A 15373-nucleotide genomic window follows, 5' to 3' on the forward strand; every position below is an offset into this window, starting at 1 on the left:
GGTATAGGACCTGTTATGCAGAATGCTCAGGACCTGGGGTTTTCTGGATAATGGATCTTTCTGTAATTTGGATCTTCGGGCCTTAAGTCTACTAGAAAATCATATAAACATTAAATAAACCCAATAGGCTGGTTTTTCTTCCAATAAGGATTAATTATATCTTAGTTGGGATCAAGTTCAAGCGACATTTTTATTATTACAGGTATAGGACCTGTTATCCAGAATGCTCTAGACCTGTGGTTTGCCGGATAACGGATCTTTCCATAATTTGGATCTTCATACCTTAAGTCTACTAGAAAATCATATAAACATTAAATAAACCCAATAGGCTGGTTTTGCCTCCAATAAAGATTAATTATATCTTAGTTGGGATCAAGTACAAGTGACTGTTTTATTATTACACAGAAAGCAGAAAAATGTGGATAATATGAGAATTTGACCCAAGCAGGAGAAATAGGGGCAGAATGCGGTCACCACTGGGAGATAAGAATTAACGTGCGCGATGCACAGGAGCAATGAAATGTCTAACCACACACACAATAATTAACTGAAACAAAAATGTATTTATTGTAATGAGAATAACATTTTGAATCGTAGGATGAGGTATTAGCAATGTACATAATACATAGGGGCATATTTATCAAGGGTCAAATGTCGAATTGAAAAAAACTTCGAAATTCAAATTCAAAAAGACCAACCGAAATTAAGTAGAAGTTTTGTTTTTTTTTGGTCGAATAGGTCCATATTCAGCCGAATTCAAATCATACGAATCGAAGGAATAGCGCATTTGATCGAATTCGATTAGACGTTTCCCCCCCCCAAAAAACATTGATTTTTCAAAGTCCATCAATTGATTCCAAGTAGGTTCTAGGAGGTCCCCCATAGGCTAAAACAGCAATTTGGCAGGTTTTAGACGTCGAATGGTCGAAGTCAAATTTGGGTTGAATTTGGACTATTCCCTAATCAAGCACACAAAAAATAGCTGGAAATTCAAATTTTTTTAATTCGAAAATTCACCTTGACCTTTGACAAATCTGCCCCATAGTGTTGAAACTGCAGAATCCCGAAAAGAGTCATCTCCCCCCCCCACACCAGGATGCCCCAGGTCACATATTATGCACATGTGTATGACATGCAATCTGTGTGTCCCACAATCCTCTGCTGCACACACATGCACAACAAGCATTATTATGTGGTGGCAGTAGAGGAGGTTCTTTTCAGAAAAACTTTTTTCAAATCAGGGGGCAAATTCACTAACCTGCGGAGTTGCGCTAGCGCAGGCGAAGTTTCGCCAGGGCGCCGCTAATTCACTAAAATCCGAAGTTGCGCTCAGGGAGACGAACGGTAGCGAAGTTGCGCTTCGTCAAGCAAAGCGAAGTTACACTAGCGATGCCTAATTTGCATACGGCGCCAAGTTAAAGTACAATGGACGTATATGTAGCAGCAAATACATTTCACTACACAAGCCTGGGAAAGCTTCATAAAATAAAATAGAGTTATTATAATGCCCTACACATGTGCCCACTGTATAGTTTAGGTGCCATATGTAGGAGGGAAGGAGGGTACCCCCAAAAAATGTACGATCTTTTTCAGCCTATCACCCTTACAAAAGGGAAAGACACCCGCGTTTTTTGGGAAAAAATGTCAACTTTTTTTGAAGCAAGTCCTATCTACTCTATTGCACTTGGCCTGGTCTCAGTTGGTGAAGGTAAGTCTGGCGCAAGAGTTAACGTTCAGTAAAATGCGCATGTTAGTGAATTAACGTAGTTACGTCCCTTTCGCCATAGCGCAACTTCGCCTGGTGTAAGGGTGCGAAGTAGCGCTAGAGTAGGTCCACTTCGCTAGCGAATTTACGCCAGCACCCGTTAGTAAATCGGCGAAGTAACGAAATGACGTCACGCTGACGAATTTGCGCCAGCGTTAGTCACTTCACCCTTTAGTGAATCTGCCCCCAGGTATTTACTAGGGATGCACCTAAACTACAATTTGGGATTCGGCCGAATCCTTTGTGAAAGATTTGGCCGAATACCAAACCAAATCCTAATTTGCATATGCAAATTTGAGGCAGGAAAGCGAAAAGTGGGAAAACATTGTTCCACTTCCTTGTTTTGTGACAAAGTCATGTGATTTACCTTCCCACCCTCAATTTACATAATTAGGATTTGGATTTGGTTCAGCCAGGCCAAATCCATCTGAAGAAGGCCGAATCCTAGAGTCAGTGCATCCCTAGTATTAACAAGTAATATTACTTTCTGGCGTGAATTTGTTTGTGCCTGTGGAGGTTGCTCTTTGCAGAAAAACATTTCCCACATTCTGTGCAGGTGAATGGTTTCTCCCCAGTGTGAATCCTTTGGTGGTTTTTAAGGTTATTCTTATCCGTAAAATGTCTCCCACATACTGCGCAGGTGAATGGTTTCTCCCCAGTGTGAATTCTCCGGTGATTATGAAGGGTGCCCTTTACACTAAAACATTTCCCACATTCCGCGCACTTGAATGGTTTCTCTCCAGTGTGAACTTTCTTGTGCACACGAAGGGCGCCCCTTTCCGTGAAACTTTTCCCGCATTCCATACACGTGAAGGGTTTCTCTCCAGTGTGGATTCTTTTGTGATTTTTAAGGTTGTTCTTATCAGTGAAACCCCTCCCGCATTCTGTGCAGGTGAATGGTTTCTCCCCGGTGTGAACAGTCTGATGAATATGAAGGGTGCTTTTTTTGGTAAAACTTTTCCCGCATTCTGTACAGCTGAACGGTTTCTCCCCAGTGTGACTCTTTTTATGTTTTTCAAGGTTGTGCTTCAAATTAAAACATCTCCCGCATTCTATACAGCTGAACGGTTTCTCTCCAGTGTGAATTCTTTGGTGTTTCCGAAGGCTGTTCTTTTCGGTGAAACTTTTCCCACATTCTGTACAGGTAAAAGGTTTAACGCCAATGTGACTCATCTGGTGCCTTTCAAGGCTGCCTTTACACGCTAAGCTTTTCCCACATTCTGAACAGGTGAATGGTTTCTCCCCGGTGTGAATATTCTGGTGATTTTGAAGGTTGATTTTTTGAGAGAATGCTTTCCCACAGTCTGCGCACGTATATGGTTTCTCCCCAGTGTGAATTCTCATGTGTTTAATCAAACTAGTGGGGAAAGAAAAACGCTTCCCACATTCTGTGCAGGTGAAAGGTTTCTCCCCTGTGTGAATTCTCTGGTGTACAAGAAGGTTGCACTTTTCATTAAAACTTTTCCCACATTCTGCACAGGTGAATGGTTTCTCCCCTGTGTGAATTCTCTGGTGTACAAGAAAGATGCGCATTTCAGTAAATTTCTTCCCGCACTCGGCACAGGTGATAATGTTCTCCCCTGTGTGAATTCTCTGGTGCATGTGAAGGTTGCCCTTTGTAGTGAAACTTTTTCCGCATTCTGTGCAGGGGAATGGTTTGTTCTGAGTGTGAATTTGGATATGTTTTAAAAGTTGGGAATGGGAAGAAAAGCTTTTCAGACATTCCGTGCAGGTGAATGGTTCTACCCCAGTGTGAATTCTCTCCTGTGTCTCACAGAGGTGGGTGATGAGAAGATGACTATTCACAGAGAGGGTAAAACCTGATCCATCAGAGCTTGTTAAGCAATCGGCAGATCTTGTGCCGGACTCCCAGTCAGTCTCTGGTTTGGGCAGTTCAGAACTGTGCTCAGCCTTCATGTTCCCACCTAATAACAACAAACAGGAGAGAGCTGAAGGGAATATAGATCATCAGTGGTTAAAGTTTAATAACAATATACAAGGGAATACAGGGATATGGGAGATAGCTCATAGTACAAGTTGATCCAGGGACTGGTCCCATTGCATTTTGGAGTCAGGAAGGAATTTTTCCCCCTCTGAGGCAAATTGGAGAGACTTCAGATGGGTTATTTTGTCTTCCTCTCGGTCAAGGCAAGGCAGGGCATCTGACATGGGGCTAGACATATTGTCAATTTCCCAGCTGCCCCTGGTCATGTGACTTGTGCCTGCACTTTAGGGGGCAAATTCACTAAGCCGCAAAGCGCCGAACGCTAGCGTTCGCTGGCGTAGTTTCGCTAGTGTTACTTCGCAACAATATTACAATATGTCTAGCCCCATGTCAGATTTCAAAATTGGAATATAAAAAAAATCTGTTTGTTTTTATGAGAAATGGATTTCACTGCAGAATTCTGCTGGAGCAGCACTATTAACTGATGCGTTTTGAAAAAAATGTTTTTTCCCATGACAGTATCCCTTTAACTACAATATGGAGTAGGAATGCACAGAATCCAGGATTGGTTCAGGATTCAGCCAGGATTCAGCCTTTTTTCAGCAGGATTCGCATTCGACTTAATCCTTCTGCCCGGCTGAACCGAATCCTAATTTACATATGCAAATTAGGGGTGGGGAGGGAAATCGTGTGACTTTTTGTCACAAAACAAGGGAGGAAAAAATGTTTTCCCCTTCCCACCACTAATTTGCATATGCAAATTAGGTTTTGGATTTGGTTCGGTATTGAGTCGACTCTTTTGCGAAGGATTCGGGGGTTCAGCCAAATCCAAAATAGTGGATTCGGTGCATCCCTAATATGGAGACCCAAATGACAGGGGGGCCATCGACTGTATAGTAGCCCCACTCTCCAGCCTCTCTCCTACTTTTGATTTTACCACCTGTTGTAAACTAGAGGTACCAGAGAGATGTGAATGGCTGAGGGGTAGAGGGCTGTGTGATGTCACATAAACAAGTCACTGAACACAAAGGCTATGGGACAAACACCAAGTCCCAGCTCTACAGCTAAAGTCTAGAAAACTGATGGGCAACTCCAGAATAGATTCCTGTGGTACCTACAGCTTTGTCTCACTCATACCCGTCTCACACTCACACCCGTCTCACACTCACACCCGTCTCACACTCACACCCGTCTCACACTCACACCCGTCTCACACTCACACCCGTCTCACACTCACACCCGTCTCACACTCACACCCGTCTCACACTCACACCCGTCTCACACTCACACCCGTCTTACACTCATACCTGTCTCACACTCATACCTGTCTCACTGGCACAAGTGTTAAACACACACTCCCTGACTACTTACCCCCATCTCTAACTGGTACTGCTGAACTTTCCACTGGTGTCACATGATCTTCAGGGTCTGATTCTTCTTCCTTTATCTTTATCTGTAATATTTCTGATTCAGCCAATGGGGAAGCTGCCAGTAAGGAAGAGACAGGGGTGAGTAAAGCTGGGAGTAAGGAAGAGACAGGGGTGAGTAAAGCTGGGAGTAAGGTAGAGACGGGGTGAGTAAAGCTGGGTATAAGGAAGAGACGGGGTCAGTAAAGCTGGGAGTAAGGAAGAGACAGGGGTGAGTAAAGCTCGGAGTAAAGAAGAAACAGGGGTGAGTAAAGCTGTCAGTAAGGAAGAGACAGGGGTGAGTAAAGCTGGGAGTAAGGAAGAGACAGGGGTGAGTAAAGCTGGGAGTAAGGAAGAGACAGGGGTGAGTAAAGCTGGGAGTAAGGAAGAGACAGGGGTGAGTAAAGCTGGGAATAAGGAAGAGACAGGGGTGAGTAAAGCTGGGAGTAAGGAAGAGACGGGGTGAGTAAAGCTGGGTATAAGGAAGAGACGGGGTCAGTAAAGCTGGGAGTAAGGAAGAGACAGGGGTGAGTAAAGCTCGGAGTAAAGAAGAAACAGGGGTGAGTAAAGCTGTCAGTAAGGAAGAGACAGGGGTGAGTAAAGCTGGGAGTAAAGAAGAGACAGGGGTGGGTAAAGCTGTCAGTAAGGAAGAGACAGGGGTGAGTAAAGCTGGGAGTAAAGAAGAGACAGGGGTGAGTAAAGCTGGGAGTAAGGAAGAGACGGGGTCAGTAAAGCTGGGAGTAAGGAAGAGACAGGGGTGAGTAAAGCTCGGAGTAAAGAAGAGACAGGGATGATTAAAGCTGTCAGTAAGGAAGAGACAGGGGTGAGTAAAGCTGGGAGTAAAGAAGAGACAGGGGTGAGTAAAGCTGTCAGTAAGGAAGAGACAGGGGTGAGTAAAGCTGGGAGTAAAGAAGAGACAGGGGTGAGTAAAGCTGGGAGTAAGGAAGAGACAGGGGTGAGTAAAGCTGGGAGTAAAGAAGAGACAGGGGTGAGTAAAGCTGGGAGTAAGGGAGAGACAGGGGTGAGTAAAGCTGGGAGTAAGGAAGAGATGGGGTGAGTAAAGCTGGAAGTAAGGATGAGACAGGGGTGAGTAAAGCTGGGAGTAAGGAAGAGACAGGGGTGAGTAAAGCTGGGAGTAAAGAAGAGACAGGGGTGATTAAAGCTGGGAGTAAGGGAGAGACAGGGGTGAGTAAAGCTGGGAGTAAGGAAGAGACAGGGGTGAGTAAAGCTGGGAGTAAGGAAGAGACAGGGATGAATAAAGCTGGGAGTAAGGAAGAGACAGGGGTGAGTAAAGCTGGGAGTAAGGAAGAGACAGGGGTGAGTAAAGCTGTCAGTAAGAAAGAGACAGGGGTGAGTAAAGCTGGGAGTAAGGAAGAGACAGGGGTGAGTAAAGCTGGGAGTAAGGAAGAGACAGGGGTGAGTAAAGCTGGGAGTAAGGAAGAGACAGGGGTGAGTAAAGCTGGGAATAAGGAAGAGACAGGGGTGAGTAAAGCTGGGAGTAAGGAAGAGACGGGGTGAGTAAAGCTGGGTATAAGGAAGAGACGGGGTCAGTAAAGCTGGGAGTAAGGAAGAGACAGGGGTGAGTAAAGCTCGGAGTAAAGAAGAAACAGGGGTGAGTAAAGCTGTCAGTAAGGAAGAGACAGGGGTGAGTAAAGCTGGGAGTAAAGAAGAGACAGGGGTGGGTAAAGCTGTCAGTAAGGAAGAGACAGGGGTGAGTAAAGCTGGGAGTAAAGAAGAGACAGGGGTGAGTAAAGCTGGGAGTAAGGAAGAGACGGGGTCAGTAAAGCTGGGAGTAAGGAAGAGACAGGGGTGAGTAAAGCTCGGAGTAAAGAAGAGACAGGGGTGATTAAAGCTGTCAGTAAGGAAGAGACAGGGGTGAGTAAAGCTGGGAGTAAAGAAGAGACAGGGGTGAGTAAAGCTGTCAGTAAGGAAGAGACAGGGGTGAGTAAAGCTGGGAGTAAAGAAGAGACAGGGGTGAGTAAAGCTGGGAGTAAGGAAGAGACAGGGGTGAGTAAAGCTGGGAGTAAAGAAGAGACAGGGGTGAGTAAAGCTGGGAGTAAGGGAGAGACAGGGGTGAGTAAAGCTGGGAGTAAGGAAGAGATGGGGTGAGTAAAGCTGGAAGTAAGGATGAGACAGGGGTGAGTAAAGCTGGGAGTAAGGAAGAGACAGGGGTGAGTAAAGCTGGGAGTAAAGAAGAGACAGGGGTGATTAAAGCTGGGAGTAAGGGAGAGACAGGGGTGAGTAAAGCTGGGAGTAAGGAAGAGACAGGGGTGAGTAAAGCTGGGAGTAAGGAAGAGACAGGGATGAATAAAGCTGGGAGTAAGGAAGAGACAGGGGTGAGTAAAGCTGGGAGTAAGGAAGAGACAGTGGGGAGTAAAGAAGAGACAGGGGTGAGTAAAGCTGGGAGTAAGGAAGAGACAGGGGTGAGTAAAGCCGGGAGTAAGGAAGAGACAGGGGTGAGTAAAGCTGGGAGTAAGGAAGAGACAGGGGTGAGTAAAGCTGGGAGTAAGGAAGAGACAGGGGTGAGTAAAGCTGGGAGTAAGGAAGAGACAGGGATGAGTAAAACTGGGAGTAAGGAAGAGACAGGGGTGAGTAAAGCTGGGAGTAAGGAAGAGACAGGGGTGAGTAAAGCTGGGAGTAAGGAAGAGACAGGGATGAGTAAAACTGGGAGTAAGGAAGAGACAGGGGTGAGTAAAGCTGGGAGTAAGGAAGAGACAGGGGTGAGTAAAGCTGGGAGTAAGGAAGAGACAGTGGGGAGTAAAGAAGAGACAGGGGTGAGTAAAGCTGCCAGTAAGGACTTGACATCTTATTAATAGAGAAACGTTACTCACCGGCCCCAGGATCCATTTCCCTCTTTATTGTGTCCAGAGGATCCTCAGTGTCCGGCTCTTCATTCTCCCATTTCCCCTCTAACCTCCTTGTTTCCATCTCTGGAGAACCTGACAGCAAGGAACACAAACCCACCATATAAAGCTGCCTGTGGGGATCCCCCCTCTCATATCACTACAATAAATACATGTTGTACTGGGACCAGTTTATCCCCCAGTCCCACAGTCTCCCCTCTCTATCAGTCCCTGCAGCAGGATTAACCCCCAGTCTCCCCTCTCTATCAGTCCCTGCAGCAGGATTAACCCCCAGTCTCCCCTCTCTATCAGTCCCTGCAGCAGGATTAACCCCCAGTCTCCCCTCTCTATCAGTCCCTGCAGCAGGATTAACCCCCAGTCTCCCCTCTCTATCAGTCCCTGCAGCAGGATTAACCCCCAGTCTCCCCTCTCTATCAGTCCCTGCAGCAGGATTAAGCCCCAGTCTCCCCTCTCTATCAGTCCCTGCAGCAGGATTAACCCCCAGTCTCTCCTCTCTATCAGTCCCTGCAGCAGGATTAACCCCCAGTCTCCCCTCTCTATCAGTCCCTGCAGCAGGATTAACCCCCAGTCTCTCCTCTCTATCAGTCCCTGCAGCAGGATTAACCCCAGTCTCCCCTCTCTATCAGTCCCTGCAGCAGGATTAACCCCCAGTCTCTCCTCTCTATCAGTCCCTGCAGCAGGATTAACCCCCAGTCTCCCCTCTCTATCAGTCCCTGCAGCAGGATTAACCCCCAGTCTCCCCTCTCTATCAGTCCCTGCAGCAGGATTAACCCCCAGTCTCCCCTCTCTATCAGTCCCTGCAGCAGGATTAACCCCCAGTCTCCCCTCTCTATCAGTCCCTGCAGCAGGATTAACCCCCAGTCTCCCCTCTCTATCAGTCCCTGCAGCAGGATTAACCCCCAGTCTCCCCTCTCTATCAGTCCCTGCAGCAGGATTAACCCCAGTCTCCCCTCTCTATCAGTCCCTGCAGCAGGATTAACCCCCAGTCTCCCCTCTCTATCAGTCCCTGCAGCAGGATTAACCCCCAGTCTCCCCTCTCTATCAGTCCCTGCAGCAGGATTAACCCCCAGTCCTCCCCTCTCTATCAGTCCCTGCAGCAGGATTAACCCCAGTCTCCCCTCTCTATCAGTCCCTGCAGCAGGATTAACCCCAGTCTCCCCTCTCTATCAGTCCCTGCAGCAGGATTAACCCCAGTCTCCCCTCTCTATCAGTCCTGCAGCAGGATTAACCCCCAGTCTCCCCTCTCTATCAGTCCCTGCAGCAGGATTAACCCCCAGTCTCCCCTCTCTATCAGTCCCTGCAGCAGGATTAACCCCCAGTCTCCCCTCTCTATCAGTCCCTGCAGCAGGAATTAACCCCAGTCTCCCTCTCTATCAGTCCCTGCAGCAGGATTAACCCCCAGTCTCCCTCTCTATCAGTCCCTGCAGCAGGATTAACCCCCAGTCTCCCCTCTCTATCAGTCCCTGCAGCAGGATTAACCCCCAGTCTCCCCTCTCTATCAGTCCCTGCAGCAGGATTAACCCCCAGTCTCCCCTCTCTATCAGTCCCTGCAGCAGGATTAAGCCCCAGTCCCACAGACAGTACAGGAGGAGGAGGAGGAGGAGGAGGAATCACTTACCCAGCAGGCCAGGGACACAGAATAAGGAAGTTACAGGAAGGTTCAGCCTTTCACTCTATCCGTCTGGAAATGGAAAAGCACAAAGATCTCTGACCCCTCCCTCAGGGAAGGCAGCCCCAACTCATTAGCCAATGAGCTTAGTTCAGTTCAGCCCATAGACCAATAAAAGTGTCCATTCCTGTTGCTGCTGCTGTAGGAAAGTTGCCATATTGTTAGTGGGCAGAAATTAATGAGACAGGGTTTTAAGGCTTTGTGCTAATGTGATTAAATGTGAAAATGACAGGGTTTGTTAAATATCAGGTTGTTAGAGGAGCACACTGAGGTGTAACTACTATGTGATTTGTATGTGTGCTCTATTTACTTATCAGCCATGGAAATGGGATTATTATACCCAGAAGCCTTATCTCCTGGCACATGTTCTGTTATACATAGAATTGTCCCTGTATTTATTGTGTATGTGTCCTGGGGGATTCTACTTGGAATTAGTACTGTTTGTATTCAGCCGTGTGTTCCTCATATACAAACTGCCCACTCTGGTGATTCATGAGTGGAAACAGCTGGTGCACATGCTCAGCCTCATAGAAAAAGTAAATAGTGAATATTTCCCAGAAGAGATCACTGGACCTCCCCAGCTGTGATATGAAGGGAAGAAAGAACAAAAATAAAACATGACCGTTTTTTAGCCCAATTAATTAAAACCACATGAAAAATTCATCAATGAATTAAAAGGGCAATATTCTTTACTAAAGCAAGTCACACTGTCATGTGGTTTAGAGGAAAATACTATAGGGCTCATATAAATATAGATATCTTGCATAATAACAGGGTGGTGCAGTGATGTCACAGGGGAGGAGTTATACTACAGTGGGGGCGGTACTATGAAACGATGATTGGCATGCAATTATAAACCAGTGAGTCTGATATCTGTGATGGGCAAGTAATTTGATAGTTCTTAAAGGATCAATTTGAAGATATTGGAAAACGGCAGTGTTATAAGGAATCTGAATGGCTTTAATAGGTCATGTCGGACTCGCTAAACTCTCTGAAGCTTTATTCACCAGCAGATCCTTCCAGAATGTCCAGAGACATTCGATTCAAAGTTTTTCCCCAAAAAACCTTTGATTTTTCAAAGTTTACTAATTCACTCCAAATAGGTTCTAGGAGGTCCCCCATAGGCTAAAACAGCAATTCAGCAAGTTTTGGATGGCGAATGGTCAAAGTCAAATTTTTAGAGACAGTAGATGATAAATTTTGATATTTGAATTTTCAAATTTTTTTCAAATTTAATTGAATTTGGACTAGTTGAAGTACACAAAAAATTGCTTGAAATTTGAATTCTTTTCATTAGAAAACCTCGACCTTTGATAAATCTGCCCCCTAAAGTTAACTTTTCACTGTAACAATTTGATAAAGTCGCGTTTTCAATCGCAAAATTCGAATTGATGCGTGAATTTGATGAGACATTTTCGAGAAGAATTATTGACGAATGAGTTCACTTTGTGGTTGTGAATTAGGCTGACTTTGTTATAATAAAAAAAATAAAAAGAGATTCATTCGGGTTTTAATAAATAACCCCCAGAGTGTATAAGAGAACCTTCATTTTTACTCGCTTTAGAACAATGATGTTTGTAAAGAAGTAAATGTTAGAATTTCCTTGATAAATTCTAAAGAATAAATTCAGACAGAGCCGGGGAGGATTGGGCCATTTTCCATAATCTGGGGCAAAATTCACTTTACTACTCATAATAGTGAAAGCTTAAAATCAAATTTTTAGATTTTATGAAAAAGAGTAAGTAGTAATAAATGCTTGCATTGTATAATTACTACATAAGTCAATAAAAGGAATTTTGGGGAGGCATATTTACCAAACATCACATATAAACCTTGGTCTCTAGAATTGCACAAAACCTGAGTTAGGGTGGCCATACACGGATAGATCCGCTCGTTTGGCGATGTCGCCAAACGAGCGGATCTCCCTCCGATATGCCCACCTTGAGGTGGGCAATATCGGGCTGATCCGATCGTGGGCCCTAGGGCCCAACGATCGGATCCTAGCGTTCGCCAAACGGGCGGTCGGATCGCGGGACCGCATCAACGAACAGATGCGGCCGCGATCCGACGGGATTTTTAACCCCATCCGATCGAGATCTGGCCGACTTTCGGCCAGATCTCGATCGGGGAAGCCCGTCGGGGGCCCCCATACACGGGCCAATAAGCTGCCGACTCGGTCTGTCTCCAGCTTTTATCAGCCCGTGTATGGCCACCATTAAATATGTCAGGTATTACTGGACCACAAGTTATTAGGTGTGGATTGAAAAGTTTCATTTACAGGTACAGGTATGGGATCTATTATCTGAAAGGGTTGGACTACATGGACGTTTTCAGCGCTGCGAAAAATTGTATGCGACAGAAAAAAAATTGACGCAAAAAAAGTCGAGGGTTTTTTCGGCGCAAAATTCGATTAGAATTCGAATCAAGTTCTATGACTGAAGACAATTCGATCAAATTTTAGACGTTTGAATTTTTTCAGAAATAACATACCATTCGTATTGTGAATAAAATCTAATTTATTAGAGTTTTATAAAATTCACATTAATCTAAAATGTCACCTTTGCTAAATACCCTTAAAAATTAAATAAACCCAACGGGATTGATTTGCTGCTGATGTGGATTTTTTCTATCTTAGTTAGTGAATTAAAATCATTTTTAAAAGTGAGAATTATTTGCTTAAGATTGACTCATAATTTGGACCTTTGGATAACAAGTTTCCAGATAAGTGATCCCATACCTGTAAATCAGCCCTACTGTTCATAGTATCTGCACTTGGAATCAAATGATAGTCCTGCTTTACAGTGTCCGTCCTACCAGGACCCTCCTCTCTCCTTTGCCCCTGGCCAGACCAGATTAGGCTACGAGGGAAGTATTTGCTATTGCCGCACAGGGTGGGGTCTGGGACAGAAGTGAGGTTGGGCGTCCATAGGAAGACCCTTTAGTTTTCATGGTTGCCACCTTTTCTGGAAAAAAATAACTTCCTATATATTTATCTTTTTTTTTTTTTTTTAAAGGTATTTATTTACATTTTAAACATAACATACAACACAAAGGTATATGTCAGGTAACATAAGCAGTGATCACAATATATCGAGGTCTCGCAGGACCCCTGCAGCGCAACTTGGCAAAGAACACTCCATACAGTCGACAGTTTATCCCCAGCATGAGACAATCATACATTTAAGCAACAATTTCCCATTCGGGCACTCAGGGTCAGAGCACCCTACCCCCCAGACAACAATATATTAGAGCAGAATGAGATCCACACAAACAGTGCCATCCCTAATGAGTTACACCAGAAGATTCACTTCATCGTGGGCCTCTAGCCATGTATATATTTATCTTTATTCCCTATTAATAACATTGGGATCACTGACCTTCCTATATATTTATCTTTATTCCCTATTACTAACATTGGGATCATATCACTGACCTTCCTATATATTTATCTTTATTCCCTATTAATAACATTGGGATCACTGACCTTCCTATATATTTATCTTTATTCCCTATTAATAACATTGGGATCACTGACCTTCCTATATATTTATCTTTATTCCCTATTAATAACATTGGGATCACTGACCTTCCTATATATTTATCTTTATTCTCTATTAATAACATTGGGATCACTGACCTTCCTATATATTTATCTTTATTCCCTATTAATAACATTGGGATCACTGACCTTCCTATATATTTATATTTATTCCATATTAATAACATTGGGATCATTGACCTTCCTATATATTTATCTTTATTCCCTATTAATAACATTGGGATCACTGGCCTTCCTATATATTTATCTTTATTCCCTATTAATAACATTGGGATCACTGACCTTCCTATATATTTATCTTTATTCCCTATTAATAACATTGGGATCACTGACCTTCCTATATATTTATCTTTATTCCCTATTAATAACATTGGGATCACTGACCTTCCTATATATTTATCTTTATTCCCTATTAATAACATTGGGATCACTGACCTTCCTATATATTTATCTTTATTCCCTATTAATAACATTGGGATCACTAGAACATACTGGTCCTCACATCAAAGTAATTGTAGGGCTCTATCATCCGGCAAATGATCAGTTTCCCACAGAATTATTATAATTGCACATTAGGTGGAACTTCTGCTTCCAGTGAAATCACTGGCTCTACTGTATCTATTGTTATATTAAGGGCAAAATAATACGATTTATAATTTTTGAAATTGCTTTCTATGTGACTTTCATGGTGGCCAAAACTACAACCGTGTATCTGTGCACATAATTTCAAGTGAACTAAATAAGAACTCTTTCTAATGGTAAAGTTGGGGCCACACATTCAGATTTGATCAGGGGCTTTTTTGGTCAGTCACATAATGGGTCTCTATGGCAGGAGCTATGGATAGAGCTGTACTGGAGTATATGAAACTGGCACTGCTCTGTCATCTGTTCTGGTGCATTATACATATAATTATGGAGAAATCTGTGAAGTATTTTATTAGCCTCCCCAAAGATCTTGCAATGGTCACCCAAAAGCCTGGATCATATATGGCAGCAAGTACAGCACCAATATTAGAATGGGATTTACCAACAACATGTTTGTTTTGGGGGAAATCACATGGGCAGCTGCTTCCTTGTTTGGTTGTAGAATGATGTTCCCTTATTTTGTATAACGAGATACTTATCAGTAAAGGTTCTAATTGTGTCATATTAAAAATGCAAAAAATCTATTAATATTATAAACAAGATAAGAAATACACACATATCTATATATATATATATTTATTTATTTAATATAAAAATAGATTACAATAATAAAAAATATAATCTTTTTATCCATCCATAACTGCTCCCTCCCTGTGAGAAGGTGGCAAAGACATCAGTGCAAAAAGAGCCAAAAACAAACGGGACACCTCTTATGTTTTGCACAATCATCATCATCATCATCCATTTGTATTGTGACATATTCAGGAATGGAAGTTCTGAAATAAAAGAAATATAAATATATTAAAACATATTTCTGTTGTTAAAAGCCCTGACACAAATCAATGTTTAATGAAGCTAAAAATAACTATACAGAAATACAGCAGCTTGATCTTCTGAGTAAAGTCATGAAACATTATAAAAGACCCATTGGCCATTCTAATAATCTAGTGTTAGTAAAAAGAGGCAGGAATCATTTATTAATAGTTTAGTAAACTCACCTCTTATTTTTTCCACTCTTATCATCATCATCATCATCTTCTATTTGAATTGTCACATATTCAGGAATGGAAGTACTAAAATAAAAGAAATATAAAAATATTAGAACTTTCTTCTGTTGTTAAAACCCTTGACACAAATTAATACGTTTAATGAAGCTAAAAATAACTATACAGAAATACAGCAGTTTGATCTTCTGAGTAAAGTGATATATTTCTGTTACATTTGATCTTCTAGACTATAATCATGTAAATATTATAAACCACCCACTGGTCATTCAAATAATCAAGTGTTAATAGGTGAGTTCATATTGTAAATGTTGATAAATCTCAATTTTTGCAATTATATGAAAAGCAGGAATCTTTTATTAACAGTTTAGTAAACTCACCTCTTATATTGTCCACTCTTATCATCATCATCATCCATTTGTATTGTGACATATTCAAGAATGGAAGGTCTGAAATAAAAGAAATATAAATATATTAAAACTTTCTTCAGGTGTTAAAACCCCTGTTGTTGTTATT

This window comes from Xenopus laevis, chromosome 6L (genome assembly GCF_017654675.1).
Source record: "Xenopus laevis strain J_2021 chromosome 6L, Xenopus_laevis_v10.1, whole genome shotgun sequence".
NCBI lineage: Eukaryota > Metazoa > Chordata > Amphibia > Anura > Pipidae > Xenopus > Xenopus laevis.